Source organism: Netta rufina (genome assembly GCF_964035555.1).
Source record: "Netta rufina genome assembly, chromosome: 3".
Taxonomy (NCBI): domain Eukaryota; kingdom Metazoa; phylum Chordata; class Aves; order Anseriformes; family Anatidae; genus Netta; species Netta rufina.
In genome coordinates this window covers 62239521-62262327 of record NC_140125.1, presented here as the reverse complement: position 1 = coordinate 62262327, position 22807 = coordinate 62239521, and the positions used below count along the sequence as shown (strand labels likewise).

Sequence of the window (22807 nt, the reverse complement as noted above, 5' to 3'; positions counted from 1 at the left end):
AGTATGGTGGAGATAAAACTGGAAAATGTAGCTCTGTAGCTTTAGGTGTGTGTCTGAGTTGGATGAAGTTTCTCTTAGTTTTCTTGTTGAAAAAATGAGCTGGGTTTTCTTGAGACTGTCTCATACTTCCTACAGTAAGTGTTTGCTGTTGGGATGTGGGGAATGTTGGTGGTTTTGAACAATTGACCAGGGGGCAGGTATTTGCATGCTCCTGTGATCCCCCCAGCCTGGAAATCTTTCTAGCCATGGTTTCTCTCAGGGCAGCTTGGGAAAAGGGGAGATCTGGGGAAAGTCAGTCATTAGGAGGTTAATCTTCTTTATTATGGTGCCACTGGGTTGACATGGAAATATAGTTATCTATAGCCTTCAGAAGGTCCTTAAATCTCATGTCCTGCTGAGGCAAATGACTCCTGGTAATAATTCTGTTTTCCATTATGAATCGAGGAGGAAGTTTGCTTGTACATGTCATTGCATCTGAAGAGAGAGGTTGGTTATTTGTTACTGTGGATTGTGATTTCTCATGAAGACATGATTTTCTGGCTTCAGAAATGTCCTTGAAATCATTCAGATTCTTCTGGGATTCCAAAAGCAGTTGATATGTGGGTTTACATGGTGTACTTTCACTTGATGACTTAGGAGGTCCAAGGTGAACCAACTCTGTCTGCAAACTTGGAAACTAGGTAGAATATAGAATGTCAGACTGGCTTCTGCTGCAATCAAGAAAAATATCATGTTAATATCAAAACAGCTTCATCCTGTAATAAAAAGTCAGTGTGTTTGTAAACAGAGCACTTGAAAAGTCATAAGTAAGAATGGGTCTTGACATAAGACGTAATTTTGCACTGAGGATTTAAAGTAAACGTTGATCTGGAGGTAGGCAATTGGCATTTTTTGGATGAGGTGAACAGTCTCAAATGAACTCATCATGCATCTCAGCATAAAGCTGGATGGCTTAATTATATGTGGCTATTATTCATTTATGCTTCTGAGGCTATTTGTCACATTAATTTAACCATGTCACATAAGTGAATAGATGTGGTCATACAAAACTGGAGCAGAAATAGATCTAAATTCAGATCTGGAGTTTGATTATCCAGCATCATGCATCATGTATGTTTTTAGAGACTATGGAAAATGATGCCATCGGTGTGAGTGCAGCCCCTTCTTGAGGGTAGAAAAGGTGTGACTCTTATGCCATGTTCACATTCAGCCTGGGAATTTAAAGCACTTCCTTTCTTTCCTCATAAATGTCAATTTTTGGAAGCACCTGAGCAATACCAGCTACTAACCTGTGTAATGACTTGAAATTATTTGTGATCAGTACCTGCATAGCATAAACTGGATCAGGTACTTGCCTGCTAATTTTTCACCTGATCAACATGAAATTAATCACCAGATTTGGGGCTGGGAAAAAAACTGATTGAAATAACTTGTCATTTCAAAGCAAAATGAAAGGTTATTTCTGTAGCATTTTCAGGAAAAATTTTCCTTTTTTTTTTTTTTTTTTTTTTTTTTTTTTTTTTTTTCCCCTTATAGATATCCTAGGACATTTAGGACATTTTCAGACTAAGACAACAAGGCTATGTTGCAGAACAGTACCTTCTGTCAAGTTTACCTGGTTTTCCAATGTAATTGCAATCTCATCTTCTTGAGTAGTATCTGGCACTGACAGGGTTAGTACAGAAGGAAAAGCCTTATTGTCATAATTTCTGAGATTTTCCAGGGTGTACGTTTCAGCCTTTTGGGAAATCAGGATTTCTGACTCCTTATTCAAGTGTTTATCAGGATTAATACTGTGTTTTTCTATGTCATTTTCCCTCTGCAAAATTTTCAAACACCATTCAATCAGTATGGAACAAAAAACACCCTGAACTTCAAAGAAAATCACAGTATAACACATGCAAGGGGAAATCTTGTTTTAACACAAGTCTTACTTCCACACACCAGCTTTTTATCAGAGCATACCCCATGCCATAGGTTCTTTAAACTGAGCTGCTTGTGAACTGGCAGATCCTTCCTCCAACCATACAGGTCAGAGGAAGCAAGTCTTCATGTAAATCTGCTGGAGACTGGAATACCATCTTTGGAGAGTTCATAGCATCTCATTTGAGGCTTATGGCTCAATCCAGGTGGAAGGTTATTGTGGGACTGTCTCTCTGTGCTATGAGGGGAGGCAGTCAGCATGGTGCTGGACTGGTTCTGGAAAGGTTTTGCAGTGGGATTGCACCAAGACGACCTCCAAGGACAACCTGTCTAAAACACAGTACTGCAGTTTTTCCCTACTAAATGCACAGAATTCATCTATATAACTTGAGGTAGCTTATGCATTTGCTGGCCCATGACAAAGGCACTCCTCAAATATCTGGGAGAATCCCATTCCACGGGAGGCCTCCTGTCTGTTGGCAGCATCAATATTTCACACATTCAAAGTGCTACAGCCTTTTGCCTGCTCTGTGGCTGCTGGTACAGATGTGGCTTTACAGGGTAACCTATTACTTGCTGAGCAGATAAAAGTAGCATACAACATCATGGAGCAAGAACGATGCTGCAGCGTGCTGACAGGACCATGCTGCCTCATATGGACAAGAGCTCCAGGACTCCCTCCTGCTGGAGTGCCATCAGCCTTCCCCCTGCATGCAGCTGTGGGTATTTTCATCTGTAGGACACTTGTCTGTCCCATGATCCAAGTTTCCAGAGTCCCACCTCCCCACTGTGGCAACCCCGCAGACTGAGTTTCAGGGATCAAAACTTTGTGCAATAAATTTCTTGCTACACAAGGTCCCGTGTGAGCTATCTGCACCATGTGCTGCTTCTGCCAAGACCCTCTTCCCTTAGGGCTGGAACTCCCAAAAATGAAATTTCTGCAATGCATTGATTGTCCACACGGATATTCTAGTGCCAAGCTTGTTTTGTACATTCTCTGTAGCATCTCTGACAGATCCTCCCTGTTATATAGCTGATGCTTCAAGGATTGTCAGTAGTCAGTTTTGATCTTTTCACTGGCATCCACACCTAACACAATCTTCTTGCTTCCAGAATCAGAAAAATGTACAGCAAAGTACTCCCTGTGTGAAAGATACCTTTTTAATATAATGTGCCATTATAAAAAGCGGGTGTGATTTGTGAAGAAAAGGCACTTTTGAAAACTTGCATGTATATAGTGAGTTAGCAAAAATGTTTGGAAAAATTTGAAGGGCCCCAAACCTCAAGCTTGTGGGGTTACTCCATCCTTCCAACATATTTGCAGCACCCAATCACAATTAAGGAAATTATTTTAAAACTATTTATAAAAAGAAACACAATACGTTTAAGTTGACAACATATTGCTAAAACCACACTAGATCAGTTGGGAATTTGAGATGTCATAAGCATTTTAGGCTATGCAATCAAATAGTCTCCCAGGATTTTACACACTGCTAGTTAAGAAAACAAATTTTCATCTTACATTTTGCAAGCTGTCACCTTATATACAGTATATCAGAAAACTTGCCATGACTGCTTTTACTGCCAGACCTCTTAAGAGCTAATTGGTTAAGCACCTGGGCAGGAAGCTTTTTGGCAGAAATGCTATTTTCTGCAAGGGCTAGCTATAAAGTTCTGGATGGCAAATTGTAATCATTAAGGCTCCCTCTTCTGCAACAGAACACATAAAATGTAAATACATTGCTTGGAGAAATTACAATGCATAAAAGGACAGGCTGTGTTTTAAGTTTATCCGATGACTTATGGCCCAAATTTGAACATGGAAAGGATCTTATGCCTTTTTCAGGGTCAAGCTTTCAGCAGGCTTCTCTAATTGCACCCAGGAAAATGAGAATCCCATCTGTTTGCGTCTACCCAAACTATTATTTGCATGCACAAATGCTAGCTTGTGTATGCAAGGAGGAGTTGCAAATACAATGACTCATACTGTTTTTTTTCAAACACAGGTCTTGTTGTACATGAAAAATAATTTCCATGGGCTTTTTTCCAGTTACAGATTGAAAGTGCTGCTGAAAATTTGTCCCCAGGAAATTGTACGTTTCTTTGGTATTGTGTTAGAAATCACAGCCTAGACTGCTGCCTGGAATGAGTTGAATGCAGCAGTTTGTGAATACGTGTTTGAATTCCAAACATGTTTTGCTCTGATTGTATTGGTAGAGCTTTTTATTACGTGTTATTCATGAGCGCTGTCATGAATGCAAATACTTTTTCATTTGTGTTGATATTTGATATGTTTGTTTCTTTTGGGGCAGAATTTTCAGGAGAGGTGGATGCCAACTTTCTCTGCAATTTGCTGAGGGGAGGGAAACTTTCAGTTTGCTTGTGCTCCTCTGAAAATGTTAGATCTCTGTGAACATCTCTTTTCATTGGCAAACAAGAGCATACAACATCCTTTGCAGAAATCATTTCAATCAACGGCAGTTTGTTTTCAGACCACTTTGTTTTACCTGTGACTTTGTTAGTTGTTACTTCTTTCACTCAGACTTAAATTGGTGAGCATTTAGATGCAAAAGCTAATGTTTATGCTTTAATTTTATGCACACAAACTGTCTTGCTGAGCTTGGTCAGAGTTAAAGCAGATGCATACATTTGCAAGATCTGGGGAGCTGGAACAATGTTGTGTGATTTAATGACGGCTCACACATTGCTAGTAATAAATAGCAAATAGTTGGCACTATTCAGAAAAGAGAGAACATCGATCTATGCATTTTGAAATATCCTTGGCATAATTTGCAGTACAAGTATCAAGTACCCATGCTGTTGTAATTAAGCTCCAGTAACATTAACAGGGTCTCAACAAGAAGACGAAGAACAAGTGGGAAACTCCCTCCTTGCCCTCTGTTGACAATCCTCACACTTCTCCCTCCGTTTGAAACCGTGGCTGGGAGGTCAGAGGCAGGCACAGCAGCCTGCCAAAGAGGTGGTTGCGTTTGGCCTCACTCAGACCAAAGCAGCGAATCCTCCCTGGGGCCGATGCCCTGCCAGCTGCCCCCTGCCAGGGCTGCACCAGCGCAGCAGGGGCTGGCTGAGGGCACCCGTGGGCTGCTCTGGGCTCTGCCTCTGCCCCGAAATGCCGTGCCACCCGTGCGAGCTCTGCCTTTGCAGCCAGGGGATGCATTCTTTTCTTTTCCCTATGTACTCCATGTATGCTTTGGGCTAAGTTTTGCCTTTGTGTAAGCATATGTGTGAAGTAGCTTTTGCTGAAGAGTGGGCTAGAGAATACTGGATAAATAAGTGTCAAACAATAAAGCTCCACTTAATTTCTTAGCCAGCCTTTCCCAGTCTTCTCCCATTTTTTGCCCAAAGCCCAGCCTTTCTGGTCAATAGGAATGTTATTGGAGAAACAGGGAATGGGGTGGCAGCACTGGTAGTCATCATTTAAAAGAGCTCTTTGGGCAAATTGACTACACAGGTTAATTGTGTATAAGGCTTGCATTAAAAGCAACCAACAGGTGATCATTATTAACTATGAATATTTACAGAGCCTGACTACCAGCAAGGGAGAAATACTAATTTTCATAATACAGAAGAAAGTAAGTGGGATTAAAGGGATGAAAGCAAGAAACAAACAATGTAGAGTGTATATCTGGGGAAAAAAATAACTATTTGTTTTACAAAAACTCTTTGATAACAATTATCTCTAAATGGTACTAGTAGCAGGCTTTGAGTTTCTGAGCTTATCTGTAGCATTTACAAACTCAGTGATAACAAACAAGAGGTAACAAACATTTAATGACAGAGAAAGATGGTGTGAGTTGGTCTCTTCTAATTTTCATGATTCTCCTGTAACAGATATTAGAAGGTGTTTAACAGATTATTAGAAGTTGTTACTTATTATAGAGTCCAATCTGTCAGATTTCTGCTTGTAGGTCATGCCTGTATTCTAGGGTCTCAGCAACACCATCCCCTTAAAACCAAGTCATTTCCCTGCTAAGCCATCAAAGAGAGACTCTGTCTGCCTAAAGGCCAATTTCAGAAGTCCCCATAAGACAGAATGCGGAGTGTGTAACTCGTTCACATGGCAGACACATCCCTGTTAGGGTTTGAATGGTAACACAATGTTGAGCTGGTGACTTGGGTAGGTAATTTTGGGTCAATACTATCTGGGATTTTGACTGTTGACTGGAAAAATGTCAACAGAGAGAGAGAAAACCCAAGTCCTGCCTTTTTTAAATTTTCCTACTTTTCACTCTTGCTCTACCAAATGCTGCTTCTTGCCCTGAAGACTCCATCTCCAAGGGCTGTAAATCGGCTTGATATCCAGAGATTCAAGAGAGCTGGTCAACAGCCTCCACAATACTGCACTTTTTGAGTGACTTGTGATTTAGCGGACCTGATTTAAAACTCTAATATGAAAAAAGTCACATATGTGAAGGGGAGCCTCCACCCCTTCTGCATGCACACACTCCCCGACTCATATTTTTGAGTTACGGCTCTGCCTGCAAACACTGCGCAGGCTGCTGCGACCTTGGGGCTGTGTGCTGGGATGGAGATCTGGATCTGCTCAAGCTCATCTGAATAATTTCTGGAGGAGTCAACTGGACCTTCTCAAAATACAGCTTCTCCGGGGCGAAGGCTTTGAATGGGAGGCTAATCGCTGATGTGTGTTGTTTTGTAGCTGAAACTTTTCCCATTGCACTTGTGTGTTAGAAGCTGGAATTTGGCTTCCTGTCTGCTGAGTTTCTGCCTGAAGCAAAATTTTTATGACTGAGCTGTGAACCCCTGAGTGGAGACGGTTGTAAAAGAAAAGCTTACAGCCTTTTTAACTAATTGTGGCCTTACCGGCGATTACCATAAGTTTTTCAATTTATTTTTTAAAGTTTTGTTCCCTCCGATCTCACTCCATGTTCCTGAATGTGTCAGAGCTGGTGGAGTCTGAGTGTAAGAAGGTACACCTGTAAATATGCCCAAAAGATACCAGAAAAAGAAAAAAAAAGTAAAAAAAGTTACAACTCACAGTTCCCCACTCACCTCCCCAGACTTTGGATCAGGCCCTCACAAACCAGTCTGAAAGGGCAGGGATGGCAAGGTCATTGAGATGCTAATGCTCCTTTTCCCAAAGGAAAAATAATCTTTTATATAAAACAAGAATAATTCTCAATCTCATTACTACCAGCAGCCCGTTTTTTAATATTCATTATTCATTATATATACATATATATATGTATATGTATATATATATATATATTTGTTTCTGGAAAAAATATCTCAAAATAATCACCTCTGAGAATGTCAGAATGCAGGTTTTCACAGACTGCACCCAGACCTGCAATTTCTTTACTGTTTTGAGTAAGTGGTTTCTTCATTCCACAGACTGCCACCCTTTCATTTTGCTGCAAGTCTGTAGCAATGATCCTAATAAGAGGAATCCAGGGAGAAAGATGTGTGTTGTGCTTGTGATATCTTACCTCAGCTCTTTTTTGTCCTTTATGGTGCCTGAGCAGTTTCTTCATCAATAAACAATAAGAAGCCATGGCAGAAGACAGTGTGTTATTCATTAAAATGTTGATAACTTCTGAAAGACTAAATTCCATCATTTCTGTCATATACTTTAAAACAACAGGCTTCAATTCATTGAGGCAAAGTCTGAAGCATTAGGGAAAAGGACTTAAGGTGATGCATCCAGACACAATGTCAGGATTTACAGCAAGTAGGCAATGCACTCCTCATGATGTAGCTGGAGGCGGCTGGGAAGATTATACAGGCAAACTGTGACATGCTGTTGCACAAAAATATTCTGGCTATACTAACCTCACTTCTGGGCTGAGGCTCTGTTACTGCATTATTAAATACCCGATTGTTGATATAACTCATTACTCCAAAAGGACACCCACCAGGATTAAACTTAAAAAATAGAAAACAGCATTTTCTATTTTTAAGTAAGTGTGAGCATTTGGGTTCTCAGTACAGTATTCTCAAATGGATTAATGGTGAGAAATAGCATGTGCAGGTTACTATGAAGACAGGTAGAGCTCTAAAAGCAGGAAAACCTCAAAGGACAAAACAACAAGAACAAGATGACAACACCTAAGCCTAAGAAAAGTGCAGGATAATTTTTGGTTTTATAGAAATAAGATTGTGAAATTAAACTGGTTATGTTATAATGATAAATATTTTACTCACAGGCTGCTGTGGGCAGTAAAGTCTACTAGAGGCATTTTAGAAATACCACAGCAGTGGGTTCTATGTCTGCCAAGACATTTCTTTAGACTTTTGTGTCAATGGGCACAGATACATCTGAGCAGTCAGAGGGCAAAGGTAGGAACAGTGGGCAGTTCTCTGAGAAATGAACAATACTGCAGATAGATTTCCAATAGCCCTGTCTGTGCCTGATGGTAGATCACAGGAACCATGTGAGGAAAACCTGCTGTGCTTTCTGTAGACACTATTGCAGACAGTGAAGATTTCAAGCTTTTATAAAATTCATAAACAATACAGAGGCTTGCTAAGAAAAAAATGGAGACTAGTTAACACTAGTTAGAAAGATGGATGAGAATCAAAATCATCAGAATTAAAAGAACTTCAGTGTAAAATAAAAATAACATTCCCTCAGTTGGGAATGTGACACCTTGCTTTGCAGGAAAGGATTAAAAGCAAACTCTAGAAATCAGAGGCACCAGTGATGCATGTCAAGAGAAAAATCATTGATACCATAGATATAAGCAGTTCCATAAGGTTGTTTCCTTTTGTATGAAATTCATCTATGGTTAGAAAAGTTACTGTACCTTCTGAAATAAAATTCGGTCATTTTGGGACAGCCCGGAGCTGGTAACAAATATCTCAAAACAAACAAACCAAACCAAAATGCTAAAAGCCCCAACCCTGTCATACCCAAACACCAAATTACAACCCCTCATGTTTTGTTGCCTGTTCTCACTGGTAGCAGTTTCACTATTCACTATTTTGCTGGCAAAGCCTTCTTTCAACCATTTGTCTTTCATTGCTTCTTTTACTCCAGGCCTCTTAGTAGGGTCAGGCTCAAGTAAGAACTGCATGAAGTGTGTAGTATTTGGATGAAATGACATGATTTTTAGTAATCTCTGATTATTTGGGCAGGTTAAAATTTTTCTACTTCTTCAGAAATGTAACACTTTTCCTGCTTCTCCACATTGTAAGAACGTAAGATAAAATGCACTCTCAAGGACTACCTCCCAAATAAAACAGCTCCACTTCTCCTCTGCGACTACTGTGGGCCCATGTGGTGCCTCTGTGCCCCCAGGGACACCTGAACAACTTGGGTAGTATGAGCCAGACCATGCCAGGAAGCACGCTGTGAACAAATGGATGTTACTATGGACATAGGGCTCACACTTGTTTCCAAATTTGCTTGATTTACCCCAGTGAATGCAGCCTATGGCATCAATCACAATCATGACATTGTGCCCACTCAGTGTTTGGTCAAGGCTGTGAGATGGGGCACATGTCCTTTGCCAGCTGACTGCCCCAGATCTACCTCACTTGCACAAAGAAGCCAATCATATTGACAAAACTGTACCGAGGGAGGGAGATGCACCCCGGTGCCAGATGACATAGTGCACTTGGGCTTCCTGGAGCTGGGACAGCAAGCTCAAACATTCCCATATGTCAGTCGCTCAGTTCCAGTACTGCATAAAGTCCCTCTTTTTTTTTTTTTTTCTTCTTGGGAAAACTCTACTGAAATTTTCCACACTCCTTGGGGATGCTTTGAAATGAGCAAAATGGCAAGTGAGCATTAAACTGGGGGAGTAATGCTCCTTTCACTTGCAATCTCCTTTGGAAGAACTTAGATCAAAAGTATGCAAAACTTGTATACTACTGCTCTCTCACTAAGTTCCCAGTGGGCAAGGGAACAATGGAGTTATCCACAATCTTCCACTAACTGTGTGGGCTTTGTAGAAAAGCAGAGATAATGCATTTATTAGTAGAAGCTATAACAATAGGATAAATAAGAAAAAATCAGAAATATTATAATTGCATCTATGGAGAGCTTGTAGAAAAATGGAGCTGCTATCTGGTAGCCAATCTCCAAAGAAAGATAAATGAGAAATTAATGTACAAATGGTCTGGACAGCTATGGTAGATATCCTCATATCATTTACTTGGGGAGAAAAAGAAATTATATCATCACTTTATCTTAATGTTGTGACTGAGGACTAGATCCAGCTAGCTTGGTCTGGAACTGACAGTTGCTTCCCAGTGCCTGGCTGCAGGCAGCCGCTGCAGCTCATCTTGATGCCTCCAATGATTCTTGCCAACTGCCAGAGCAAAGCTGCTTAGAATGATGGGGAGATCTGAACTTCAGCTGGTTGGCAGCTGGGAGAAACAGGGCTCATTCTCTCTGCCTCCTGGCTTCATCAGTGAAGCTGCAGGATTTGAAAGGGCTGTGAGAAGATGCCAAATCCTGCCTGTGATGGTTGACAGAGATGATGATAGTTGAGGTGTAGAGGAGGAAAGAGTGACTACACTCAGAGGTGTATTGGAAATTTGAGATTTTAAAAAGTAAATTCTGAACACTGACCCAGAATGCATGTACACCAACATTGTTTCTGGGATTTTAGAGCCATGGGCTCTAATCCAGGCTGGAGCTTCTGAGAGCTGTCTCTGCCAGTTGTCCTAGAAGACTCCATAGGCTGTACCTCATTAAAGACTGTCAGTAAAACTCAGTGAAAAATGTATTTCAGTTTTTCTTTTTTTTTTTTTTTTTTTTTTTTTTTTTCTCATGAAAAATATGAAGTCTCTTCACGAAAAGAAAAGTGCCTTCCCATTTCTTTAATTACCTAGACGTTGTGGGTTGTTTGTAGCCAAAAGATAAGTTCTTCAGGAGAAATGATCTAAGGTTTTAATAAATTAATTTTGGGAAAGATAGGCCTGACTATAACCTGCATATGGCACACTGAACCTAAGGATGTTCTTATTTACTGCAAAACTTCTCTGCTTGTGTAAAAGTAATGTATATTTTATTCCACCTGTATATAAGAACCAAGCACAGTGGTCTTGTAAAAAGAGACAAGTGTCATTTTACTGACCTGTGAGACAATGAGATCTTGCCTAAAACACAGAATTTATTTCTAAATTAAAACAAACTCGAAAAGGTACCTATTAACACCAATGAGAAAGTTTATGTTATTGTTAAATTCATTTTATCTCATGGATCAGACCTTATATGCATTAGTATTCTTTATAAAAATTGGAGTACATTACTGAGGGAGATATCTGATGGAATAGGGACGATTTCTCCAATTAGTATCTTTTGGTGTAGTTGCTTGATTACCCTTCACAGCTCCAATGTGAAGGGTAATGTGTCGGCTAGCATAGCAAACATACTAACACCTCTGTCAAAGAAAAAGACAAACATCAGAGCTCTATATAATACTAATAAATATATTTAAAAAATTCAGCAAAACTCTGAGTCAGGTTTTAGGAGTAGATGTTATGCTTTTTCCTTTGTGTAAGTGCCATTTTATTGAGTAAAGAATGCTCTGGGAAGTGTGCATAAAAAAGGCTGTACAGTGAGTGACTGGAAAGCCTGCAGTGTTGAAAGTGGAAACCTGCTGTTTATTTTTAAAATAAACTCATTGGAGTGCTAGTGCAGGGTATCCAGCCCATCAGAATAAAGTATTTCAGTTTGGAGGCTGAGTGACAACACAGAGCTGCAACTGATCTGGTAGAACCTGTTCCAAATACTAATTCAGTTCTCTGTGCTTTGCTCAGATTGTTAAATTAGGTGTGATTTACGCCTACAAGGCATTCGTTTGGTAACAGCTTGCTGTTGGCTGGAGACCTAAAGCTTTAACTCTTGTGAAATAGTAATAGTTTGCTAGCAGTGATGAGTAAGCTTTATGAAGGTTTGCCATTCAGGAGAAGTACCAGTGTTGGGAAAGTCAGTTGGGATGTCCCGAGGCTGCAGCCTGGGTGCTTTCCCTGGACACTCTCCATGGTGCTTCCTTCTCCCAGCTGAGCCGCACCACTGCAGCAGCACTGCTCCTTGCAGTCCCGTGTCACATCTCTGCTGAACTCAGCTGAGCTGGTCATTTTAGGAATTCAGGCAATCCCAGTTTGATTGATCTGGTTCAGACGCTAGCGCAGACGATGATTGTGTTATTTGTGAAACCGAGATCTGCATGTGGAGTGAGTGCAACTACAGCCTTTTTAAAATATCTTCAAAGAGCTGAAAAAACATGAAGAGATGATGTCACTGTTAAAATAAACTATTTGAAAAAGGTGACACCTTTTTCTAATTGTTGAGCTGGATTGCATTTGAACCAGCAATCTATGGATAAATGGATCTATGTTTTTTATTACCAGGACTAGACTAGGACTTACCTTGCCTCACTTTAAGCAACTAAAACCTAGGCATCAATCATTATCAATGGAAAGAGATGGGCCTCCCCAAGAGAGTCATCACAGCTATGTTATACAGCTATTTTATGCTACAGTTAAACATCTTAGGAGATGAAGTTCTTGCACTGACAATAGCAGGACTGCCTGGTATAACCCAGATGCCTGATTGATCAGAACTAGGTGACATCATTCTCTTCTTACTTTACCAAACGTTCTTATAAATCTAGTCTTCAAATGCATTTTTTTTCCAAAACTTTTTTGATGAATCTTTTGAGTAAAGAAGTACTGAGATACAAAGGAAACATTGCAATGAAATGACACCTATATGCTATTTGATTGAATAGCAAGGTTTAGAGTTCTATAATACATAATATTGTGTAGGATAAATGTAGCTGGATTTAAAGTGAGAGGCTCTGTTGAGTGGGAGCAGCATGCAGTACAAATGGATCTGTAATGTCATAACAAGATTAAATACATTTCTCTTTTCAATGCATCAAACACTATCATGCAGTTTAACTTGCTGGTGATGTTATACACAATTGGTGCATTACACTGGCAGTAGCTCATTTCATCAGCCATCTGGATGGGGAAATCTCCATGGCAGAGGAATCTGGGGAATGGATGAAGCTGCTGTCCTAAAGTCTCTTTCAAAATCTCACACACAAAAAGTAGCTAGTTAAGAGTAATGTACGAAGTAGCTGGAATCTGATGCTATGTTAAACTCAAAAGTATTAGCTGTAACAGGCTGCTTCTCCTCTGTCCCACTGATCGCTGTGTATTTGTTTGAATACAGCAGCTGCTTTCTTAACTCATCTGGTGCACAACAGCTAAGCACTTTGCAGTACTCACAAGAATCTTTAAAATCTTATGTACGACAGTCATCAATAGGTGAAACAGGTGTTGCTGTTTACTGTTGTCTCATAGGAGCCTCAGCTGTATTACAGTTGAATTTGGTTGGTTTTCTGAATGTGCTTCTGCCAGAATATAGCTGCCTTCTTCCCCATGTTACCACTCCTTGTCAGCCTTGCTGCATAATGCCAGTATTTCTCCACTACACTGGAATCTTTTGATGGTGGAGTCCAGTTGATCTGAAATCCTTTACATATTTTGTGACAAGTCACAAGAAATATAAATTAAATTATCTAATTATTTTAGTCCATCAGAATTCATTTTTCCACGATGAGAATGTGAACAATTCAGGTTAAATTGTGAATAGGTTTTATACCTAAGTCTCAAAATGTGTCTGTGTTAATACCAAGGGCCTTGTACAAATTTTATGTAGCTCTTAACCTATTATGCGATGTATATCAACAGAGTGAGCTGAATAGGTGGTTCTAAGTTTACTGCTTTGCCTTCATTCAGCCAACTGAAATGTGAAATAAGTATAATCCTATTTAAGTGCTGACAGCATCCTCTAGACTTGATTTGTCTGGGTTATGTCTAGGTAAATTCAGAGTAGCACTTCTGAAATCCAGACATACTGAAGTAGTTCAGTAGAATTTGTCCTTCATCCTTAACATTGTGTACGGTTCATATCCTGTAAATTTAGAGTAAGCTGAAGTATAAGAATCATAGAGTTAGGTCAAAATCCTAATATATATCGTATCTGTCAGAACTAGGTCTTGAGAAGAATAATGTACATTGTTTAGTTATGTATACATACTATTGCAAAGTTGATTGAGAGAGGTAGCCTCTTAACTCAGATACTCTGAATCACTCTCTGGATGATGTAATTTTTCTCTCTTTTGAGCATATAGGGATGGAAAGCTTCTACTTTTAGACATCTGAGTTAGATGCCTGTATGTAGCCGCCAGCACCACTGTAGATCAAGCTAAAACACTTTGCTGTCTCTGGATACATGGTTTAGTAAGGACTACTGAGCACTCCTGAAGGAGACTCGATATACTTGCAGCTGGGTAATGGGGTGGACATCCCTCTTCAGAGGAGTTCTCTACATCCAGGCCTCTTTTTCCTTCCAGCAAGTGTCCAAAAAAAGGTGGTTTGGGTTTGGATCAAGTGCAGCATTTTGTGTTGAACAGCAGCTGAACATTAAGATCTGCTGGATCAATGCAGTTGTGGGGTGGGATGGGAGGAGGCACTTCTAAGCTTCCTCCAGAAAGCACAATTACGCTTACATGCCTTGTGAGCTGTTTGAAATCCACTGGCTTTTATCATTGGCTTCAGTAGCACCCTGAATGTTACCCTACCACTTGGCTTGCTAGTTAAGGTACTGAAGGATTCGTGGTTACAGTCATAAGTAAGTGTGAGGAATCTGGATGAAGGTGCATTTGGCCAGCTACAGAATTTTTTAATCTTAATGTTCTCCATGAAGGTTCGGATTAGTCTGTATTACTCATACATATCTTCTTTGCCCTGAATCATATCTGTTAGAAATGGACCTGATGTGCTAGAATGGTAGGAGTGTGAGGGGTTCATTTGACGGGTTGGTACGTGCAAATTCTTTCTGTTGTTTTAGAACATGCTCCCAGAGCCACATGCCCTACCTTCTGCCAGCTTCCCTTGACACAGGGTTACTCTAGAACAATGTGTTGTTCATTTTATTTTTCTTTTCTATTTTCCTTTCCTTTCCTTTCCTTTCCTTTCCTTTCCTTTCCTTTCCTTTCCTTTCCTTTCCTTTCCTTTCCTTTCCTTTCCTTTCCTTTCCTTTCCTTTCCTTTCCTTTCCTTTCCTTTCCTTTCCTTTCCTTTCCTTTCCTTTCCTTTCCTTTCCTTTCCTTTCCTTTCCTTTCCTTTCCTTTCCTCTAGTGTTTTGCAATGGACACACATTTCAAAATACATTTGTCACACTCTTACGTTATTTTTTCCTGGCAATCCTTCTCTGATGTTTCTCTGCTTTCTCTGCATTGATGCCCCATAGTAGAGTGCCACCAACCCATTTATAGGAGAGTTTTGTCTAAAGAATTCAGTGCTGAGTGTGTTTCGATAAATGTACTTTTAGATCTACTTACATGGACCAGACGTCTACCTTTGGGCCATATTTCCTGTAAGAAAGGAGTTCTGGGGCTGTGTAAACTGGGCTTCCACACTGGGTAAGTAGCAGCCCCCTCAAACTTTGTGGTATTGCTCAGTGCAAAATCTGATGGTCACAAAAAAAAAAGGTGAAGAGATCTGTTCCCAAGATACTTTACTTATTGGCCAAAGACAGCAGAAAGATAAAGAACCAATACATGTGATGAGTCCATGCTACTTCCCTAGTGGGCCTAACATGATGGCTGATAGTGCCTGAAGCAGTGCGGTTGAGGGACTGGGCCGACTGGAGACTCTCCTGCTGTGTGACCACCTCAGGAGACAGCCAGGGGTTTTCATCAAGAGGCGTGGGGCCTGGTGGTCACTGCTGGTGGCCCAGACAAATCCCTATAATTTGCCCAGAGGAGGAGGAGGTGGAGGAGAAGTAGAGCTCTTGTGATCATTTACAAGGAGGAGGCGAACAGAGTAACCGTCCCCTCAGGCGTCATCTCCTCTTGTCTGTATTTGCTGACCAAAGCTGCCCAGCTAGCATTAGCATTTGGCCGCATCTCAGTTGTGGGTGCCTGTCTGGGCTCAAATAAATGTGCCATGGGTAAGTAGAGGAGAAACAGACGAGTTACCCAGCTGTGAGGCTGTAGTCCTGCATTGATTGGGTTTGGTTCTAGCTCTTCTGGTTTGCCTCAGTTGACTGCATGCTAGTACAAGAGCTCAGCACCACAGCTGCATGAGTGTGGCTGAAAGAGTTACAGCATCCAGCTCAGTGTCTGTGCTTTGTGCGTGTTGTAAACGTGGAGTAAAATGTGCTGGCTTAAGCCTTTTTCTCTGTATGTGTGCATGTGTGCAAGGGGAGGGAGGAGAAAGGTGCGATTGTACAGGGCTAGCTGGCTGTCAGCCTGGGGTGAAGAGCTGGTTCCTTTTTTCTCAGAGGTGTTAAGCTCTTAAAAGTTTGGGAAACACTGGGTTAAACATGTGGCGTCTCTAAAAGTGAGCTTCCCTTGCGGGGATTTTTCCGTGCGGTTTCTATAGAATAAAATTAATGTTTCTCTGAGCTGTGTTAACTGCTTGGTGCAAATTCTCTCATTTTTATAAATGTTTCAGAACCCTAGCAAAGTTTGTGTTAGTGACCAAATGGTGAGGTTTCTAGTTGGAGTAATGACTCGACAGAAGGTAATGCACCTATACCTGCATTTCACTCCAAAAGATTTATTTCTTTGTCTACAAATCACTTCTGCTAGGAACAGCTTTCTACACATAATAGCTGTAATTGTTTCTTGCTTCTCAAGCAATACACCAGGGAAAATGCTAGACAAAATTGTTTGCCTTGCTCTCCTAAAAATATGTTTTAATTAAAACTCAAATAAACAAGCTGTGAAGTTATACTTTGTAACTCTGATTTCTACTAAAAGCTAGACTATGTTCATTGAATAATCATAGGTTCAGTCATACCAGCATGCTGCTTAAATAGTAACTGAGTTGTCACTGAAAGCCACCCAAAATACAAAGTTAAAAAGACAGGTAACATGCACCTACCACCAATTTTGTTGTCCTCATAAAGAAGAAAATTTTCAATTTTCAGGTCCCTGAAATGAAGACAGAAAACAAACTTTAAGATGTCTGATGTCCCAGCTAACCATTTGCAGATATTTTTTAGCAAAGCTTAATTGAAATAATAACAATAGTTCTGCACAATTGTAACAAGATCCTGAAGTTTTCAGCTGGGAGAATGGAAACTTTCCGTATTTAATGGAGTATTTTATGAGTATTTTAAAATAGATTGTTCATTTTAGAAATCATCCATTCTACTGGTGTATTATTTTGGAAAAGAAATAGTATTTATTTCTTTGTTTGAGTGAAAAAGGAAGTTGCATCCTGTTTGGACCTGGAGTGTTTTTGTCTTTGCTTGAGGCACTGAGCACTGCTGAGTATTTCTGCTTTCCTGTGGAGTAAATTGTATCCATGGGATTTGGATGACAAGTTGGGAGCTGGGAAGTGAGACCTGCCTTGCCCATGGAGGTGAGCCTGAGCTGGGGCAGGGGCAGATGCCCTGAAGGTGGAGCCATCCTCGCAGTGATGTCCATGTAGCCAGGACCAGCCAGGACCAGCCGCCCTGCTGAAGGAGGACTTAACTCAGAGCTGCAGGAAAAATGCTCCTTGCTGGCTCAGTGGCTTACTTGCTTATTGTGGGAACATTTATATCCTCACAAATTAAAACCAAAAGCCAGAACATTGCTCCACTGTGGGGAGTGCCCAAAGTGGCAGCTGAAATGTTTCACAGTGCAGGGGAATCCTCCACCAGTGTAGGCTGGGTGCTGGGAGCTGGTCCAGCAGCCTGCGATGCTTTGCTGGCTCCCATTGTGGCCCCCCTGTGCCATCGGGTTGGCATGGCAGGGGCAATGGGGAGGTTTCCCTCGGCTCTGCAGGGGCACAGAGGGGAGAGAGCAAATTTGAGAAGTGCCTCTGGTTATGTGGAAGCAAAGACTTGGGAACGTAGATGAGGAGAAACCAGGAGGAGGTATGGGAGGAAGGATAGGAGCACAGAGTGAAGCCTGGGAGGGCCAGCACCATGCCCCAGGCTGAGAGCAGGATGGAGATAGCTTGAATGATTTATTTATTTTATTTTTTAATAGCTTTTCATTTGAATAGATTGTGTTCTGGGCTGGCAAATCAGCCAGTGCCCAAAAGATCTGAGGTAGATTGAAGATAACTTTATGCATAGCCTACCCCTGTGGCTGAACCCTGTGCAATAAACTTGGTGGTTTAAAACCAGCTGGGCTTCAGGCTACTGCAAATCTGACTTTTCTATCAAATCAAATGCCCCATGTGCAGTCTGATGACTTTCACCATTCTACAATTAAAAAATGTTACTTTGGATCCCTGTAACTGCGAGTCTATAGGCAGAGCTGAGTGTTCAGTCAATAAAAACATACACTTTCTTACCTGGTCAACCTGATAGAGAACTATTAACGTTTACAAAGTGTCTGAAGTTATCCTACATCAAAAATAAAATTATTTATTTTTATTTTTATTTTTTATTTTTCCAGAGAAGAACCTTCCCAGACATGGTGCAACTTTAAGCAACGTCATGCAACTTTTCACATTCCCATGGGAACTTCAGAGAGAGTGCCTGGAGTTTAGCCTGTGATGTTTGTCCAGGTCTTCAGCCCAGTCATGATTCAAAAGGATATATGTGATTTTTATATGGGAGAGGGGAAATTTTACAGGAAAAATATCCAGGAAAAATTAGTAATTTTACACAGAGGGAAGTTGCTGACACTTAGCAAGCACCAGCTGCAGGAGTTGGTAGCTGACTGTGTGCATGCGCTAGCCCAATCCAGTTGCAAGGTAGTGTGATTTACCTTATATGCCTTTATTTGAGGTTTTCAGACTAAGATGTATTACCTTACAGCTTGGGCATGTCTGGAGCAGGCACAGGGATAGTTAGCAGAGCTCAGCTGGTGAGTGCGAGCTCATGAAGCTGCTCAGCCTGGTCTTGTGCCTGAACCTTTTTGTATCTGGGACTGTGAAATGCTGTGTGCAGGGTGAATGAGCAAGGGGAACTGTGCTCCGTCTGTTGCTCATTTTGGCTACTCTGGCATCAAAATCTACTTTACTCTTATGTGAATGAGAAAGGTGCTACCTTTGCTTTGAAAAATAGGCTTAGCCTTAATTTAAGCCATAAGCATTTGTTGGATCGGTGCTGATTTTAGTGCTGAATAGGAAAAGGAAAACTCAGGGAAAAAATTAGCTGTCAAAGCATGGCACAAGGTTTCTGAGGAACAATATTAATTTGGACTAAAAATAGTTAAGAAACTGGCTAGCTTTTCATCAAGTATCTTATTAAGACAATGTAAGATACTGTTTTTAAAAGGTATATCCCAGAGTTATAAAGCAGAAAAGCCCATATGAACAAAAGTGTATTAAATTAGCCAATTCCTAAGCTCATCACTTAGGAATGAGATCTTGCAGTCACAAGTATCTCCATTCTAGCAAAATAAAGAGGCTCCAAGTACTGGCAGACCGTTCACCATCTCATGAAGGTGTGAGCATGATGCCTGGTCTTGCCAGCACCTCCCAGCAGAACCCCAACACCCCCGGGGTGCCGGAGCAGCAGCCGCTCCCAACAAACAGCTAGGGATCCCTCCCTTCCTTTGCAGAAAGTAATGCAAGGAGTTGAGCTCTACTGAGTGCTTAGATGAGAAAATCAGACTTACTTTGTGAGGTAACTTTCCTATTCCTGTGCTCATCTTTCTGGAAACATTGATGCCTTCTTTTCAGAAGAGGATACACCCACAATTATCCACATTGGTGTAACTTCTGCAGCGAGTCACTATAAATCATGGCAATTGGAGCTGAGTGGGGAAGCCCTTCCAGATCCACAGGATGTGCTGAGGATGGCAGGCCATCCCTGCAGCAGGACAAATTCCTGTTGATGCTTCATCCCCATGGTCCCATCACCTTGCTCCCTCCCAGCCTGCTTCTGGCATGGGATCAAGGCCATCACTCTGACCCTCAAAGCTAGCAGTGGATCACGAGCTGAGGAACCTATCCCCACCAGCTAGCAAGGCATCCGGGCTCCTGCAGGACCATGCAACTTCATAAACCCTACGACAAGGTGCTTGAGAGCCAGGGATTTCATTTGCTTAGGCGATTTGATAGTGAAAGAAGTATCCTGAGCAGCATTTTGCACCACTTAGCACCTGACTGCTCTCAGGGTGCGCAGTGAATTTCTTCTCTTGCAAAGCTTGCCCAGCAAAACAATAACAACAGTTCAAGAGAGAAGCAGGGAAAGAAGTCAGGCTACTCCCCTGCTCACTGGGAAGAGTTGTTTCCAAGCAAAGAAAAAGGAGGTTTGTGAAATTCATGAGGAATGTTGTCATGGGAAGAATTTAGATGTTATGTTCATGGGCACTGAAGAAATGCTGTAAAATAGATTAGCAAGGGAACCAGAAAGGCAGGCATGTCAGTGGGGACTAAATGGGTGAAGCCCCTTGGGTTTGTTTTCTGGTGTTTTTTGTTTGTTTGCATGTTTAAATTATCTAGGTCAGATAAAGGCTATTTATTTCTTGTCAATTCCTTATTAATTAAAAAATCCTTATTAATCCTTTTTAATTAAAAAACACTGGATTGCAAGTATTTCAAGTTTACCACACAAAGCTCTTGCAAATGCTGAGCCTTCACATTCACAGATTATTTGTTTCATGGTTGCTGTAACGATGCAGTCAACTGGATTACTTGTTAGGTCCTGGGGGTTTTCTTGATGAGAGCATTTATCATTTAAAATGAAGGATCTGTTTGAATTTGAATTATTATAAAAAAAAGAAAAATGGTGGGAAAAACTGCTGCTTGCCTATTCTCCTGCTTAAAATGGAAGTCCTTATTCAGCTGCTTTTGGCATACGCTCTGGGATTCTCAGCGGGGAGAAGAAGAAGATCAGCTCTCCTTGCACAGACTGCTCAGGGTCCTCCAGCAGTGGCTGGAGTCGTGATCTTTCCCCACAATGCAAAAGCCAGCCTGGCAGGTCACTTGATGTGACCTACAGGATGATTTCTTCTCTTTGCAGCCGGTGAGCTGTGATTCTTCAGTCGCAGCTCACTTGATTGCTGGTCTGTCCTGGGTGATGTGTGCTTTCAATATGTTGTGGCTAACCAAGTGAAATCAGTATTTATATGCATAGCCACACTGGAATATTTGAATTTGATACAAATTTGTCATCAGCTAATTCTGAGATAATCGTAAAAGTATTAATTTGTCGTGGTCATCAGCTCTTATCCCTGGACTTTGTTACTTCACTCCCCAAGGACTGCATAACAGCTTATCTTCTACCACCACTGAGAACAAAATGCTTTATTAAGATGGGCTGAGAGAGTGCGGTCTTTGGAAACCCTATTTTTTTGAGAGAAAATTGAAAAAAATTTCTCTGTGGAGAAGAACACTCTATATTCTTGTAGGATCATAGACTCATGCATGTTTTTGCATGCTTGCTTTCTTGAATGCTTGCTGTCCTTGCTGATCTTTGGAAGGGACATACAACTTACCTGTGAACAATCCCATGGTAATATAGGTACCCGACTGCAGACAGAATCTGTCTGGTGTACCTCCTTACTTTCCTTTCCGACAGCCTCTTTTTGTCACAAATTCTGTCCAGGAGGTCCCCGCCGAGGCATAGCTCCATCACCATGTAGTAGGAGCTGTCAGTCCCCAGGGTCTTGTACAGATGGACGACACTGGGGGGCTTAATCAACTGGTGTATCCGCAGCTCCCTCTTCATGTTTTTTAAAATGTAGGAATCCTACTTGGCATTTCTCTTGTCAATGACTTTTATGCCTACCTAAATTATAGAATATGTTTAAATAGACAACAAACCTTGCGACCCGTTTCAAAAGGATGGGTGGTAAGCTGGCACGTGGGAGAAGCTAATGTTGGCATGGTGTTGATAATTGCTATTACTGTGGGAGATGTTCCAATGGAAGAAAACACTTTTATTTCCATTGAAAGCCAAACCAAGAAGGCTGAGATCTGTCTTACCTACTCCTCTGATTGCAGTAATAAGTATATATGTATGTGATGCTCTCAACTGAAACAAACAAACAGACCCATGTTAACTTCATCTGTACTGTTCCACACCTTTTTTTTTTTTTCTAGCATGTTGCCCTCTGACTTGGTGTAAGAGCCATTCACGACATAGTGGCCTGGGCTCAGGACCCTTACAGCTTGGGAAACCAGTAAAACAGTGAAGCTATTGAAGCTATGAGGAAAATAAAAATCAAAAGCCAGTTTAGGTATGATGGTAGTCCACCTTTCCACAGTTACAGTTTGTGGTACATTATGTTAGCCCAACTAAGCTAAAAGCAGTAGGTGTTATCTGTGTCCTGTCATATAAGTGATTGCTGTAGAAGTGTCTGGCTTTGTCCATAGCTTTAAAGGTCAGTTACGTGGCCCTAATTACTCAGCAAGGATTACCAGGAAGCAGATTTGAAACTGTCCTTGTGTTGTATCCTATTCTCTTTTAGTGGGAGGATATCTTGGTTGCCTATATTGTCTCATAATTGTGAAAACAGTTGCACTCAGTACATATTCGCACATGTGACTGATTATACATGAGCAATAAACTCTATTTATGAGGTTAATTTATGAGGATAAGGTTCAGAGGATAATTCACTGAGTAGATTGTGGTTTGCAGATTAAATGGTCTGCAATTCTCTAACAAGCTACTGAGAGGTTACTTGTGATGCCTGGTGTGTGGTACCCTCTCACCAACAGCTTACCTTCTGCCCCATGGGGATGTGCAGCTCCTCCACCACCTTGGCAAAGGAGCCCTTGTTGATCATTTTGCCTACTAGGTAAGTCCCAACTTGTTTGGTGTGAGGGAAGTTCTTCCCAGTCTCTTGGGGCATCTTGTTAAAACAACCAGGTATTTTTATATCCTTGATGTTTTTCTCCCATTCTGGTGGTATCCCATCCAAATTGCCAGTGTCTGTCATTTTGTCTTCCAAGCCTGCTTTCATTGCTGTGGGCAT

General features: G+C 41.1%; 1 pseudogene across 1 annotated transcript; it reads right to left on the bottom strand.

The window, feature by feature from the left end:
* Positions 1-307: 307 nt before the first annotated feature.
* Positions 308-22807, bottom strand: LOC311208012 (hormonally up-regulated neu tumor-associated kinase-like; annotated as a pseudogene). Its single transcript has 9 exons — positions 22556-22807; positions 21326-21618; positions 16821-16870; positions 15272-15386; positions 11159-11294; positions 8815-8972; positions 7392-7569; positions 1600-1819; positions 308-676 (listed from the first exon to the last, which is right to left on the bottom strand). The product of its transcript is annotated as a hormonally up-regulated neu tumor-associated kinase-like (transcript).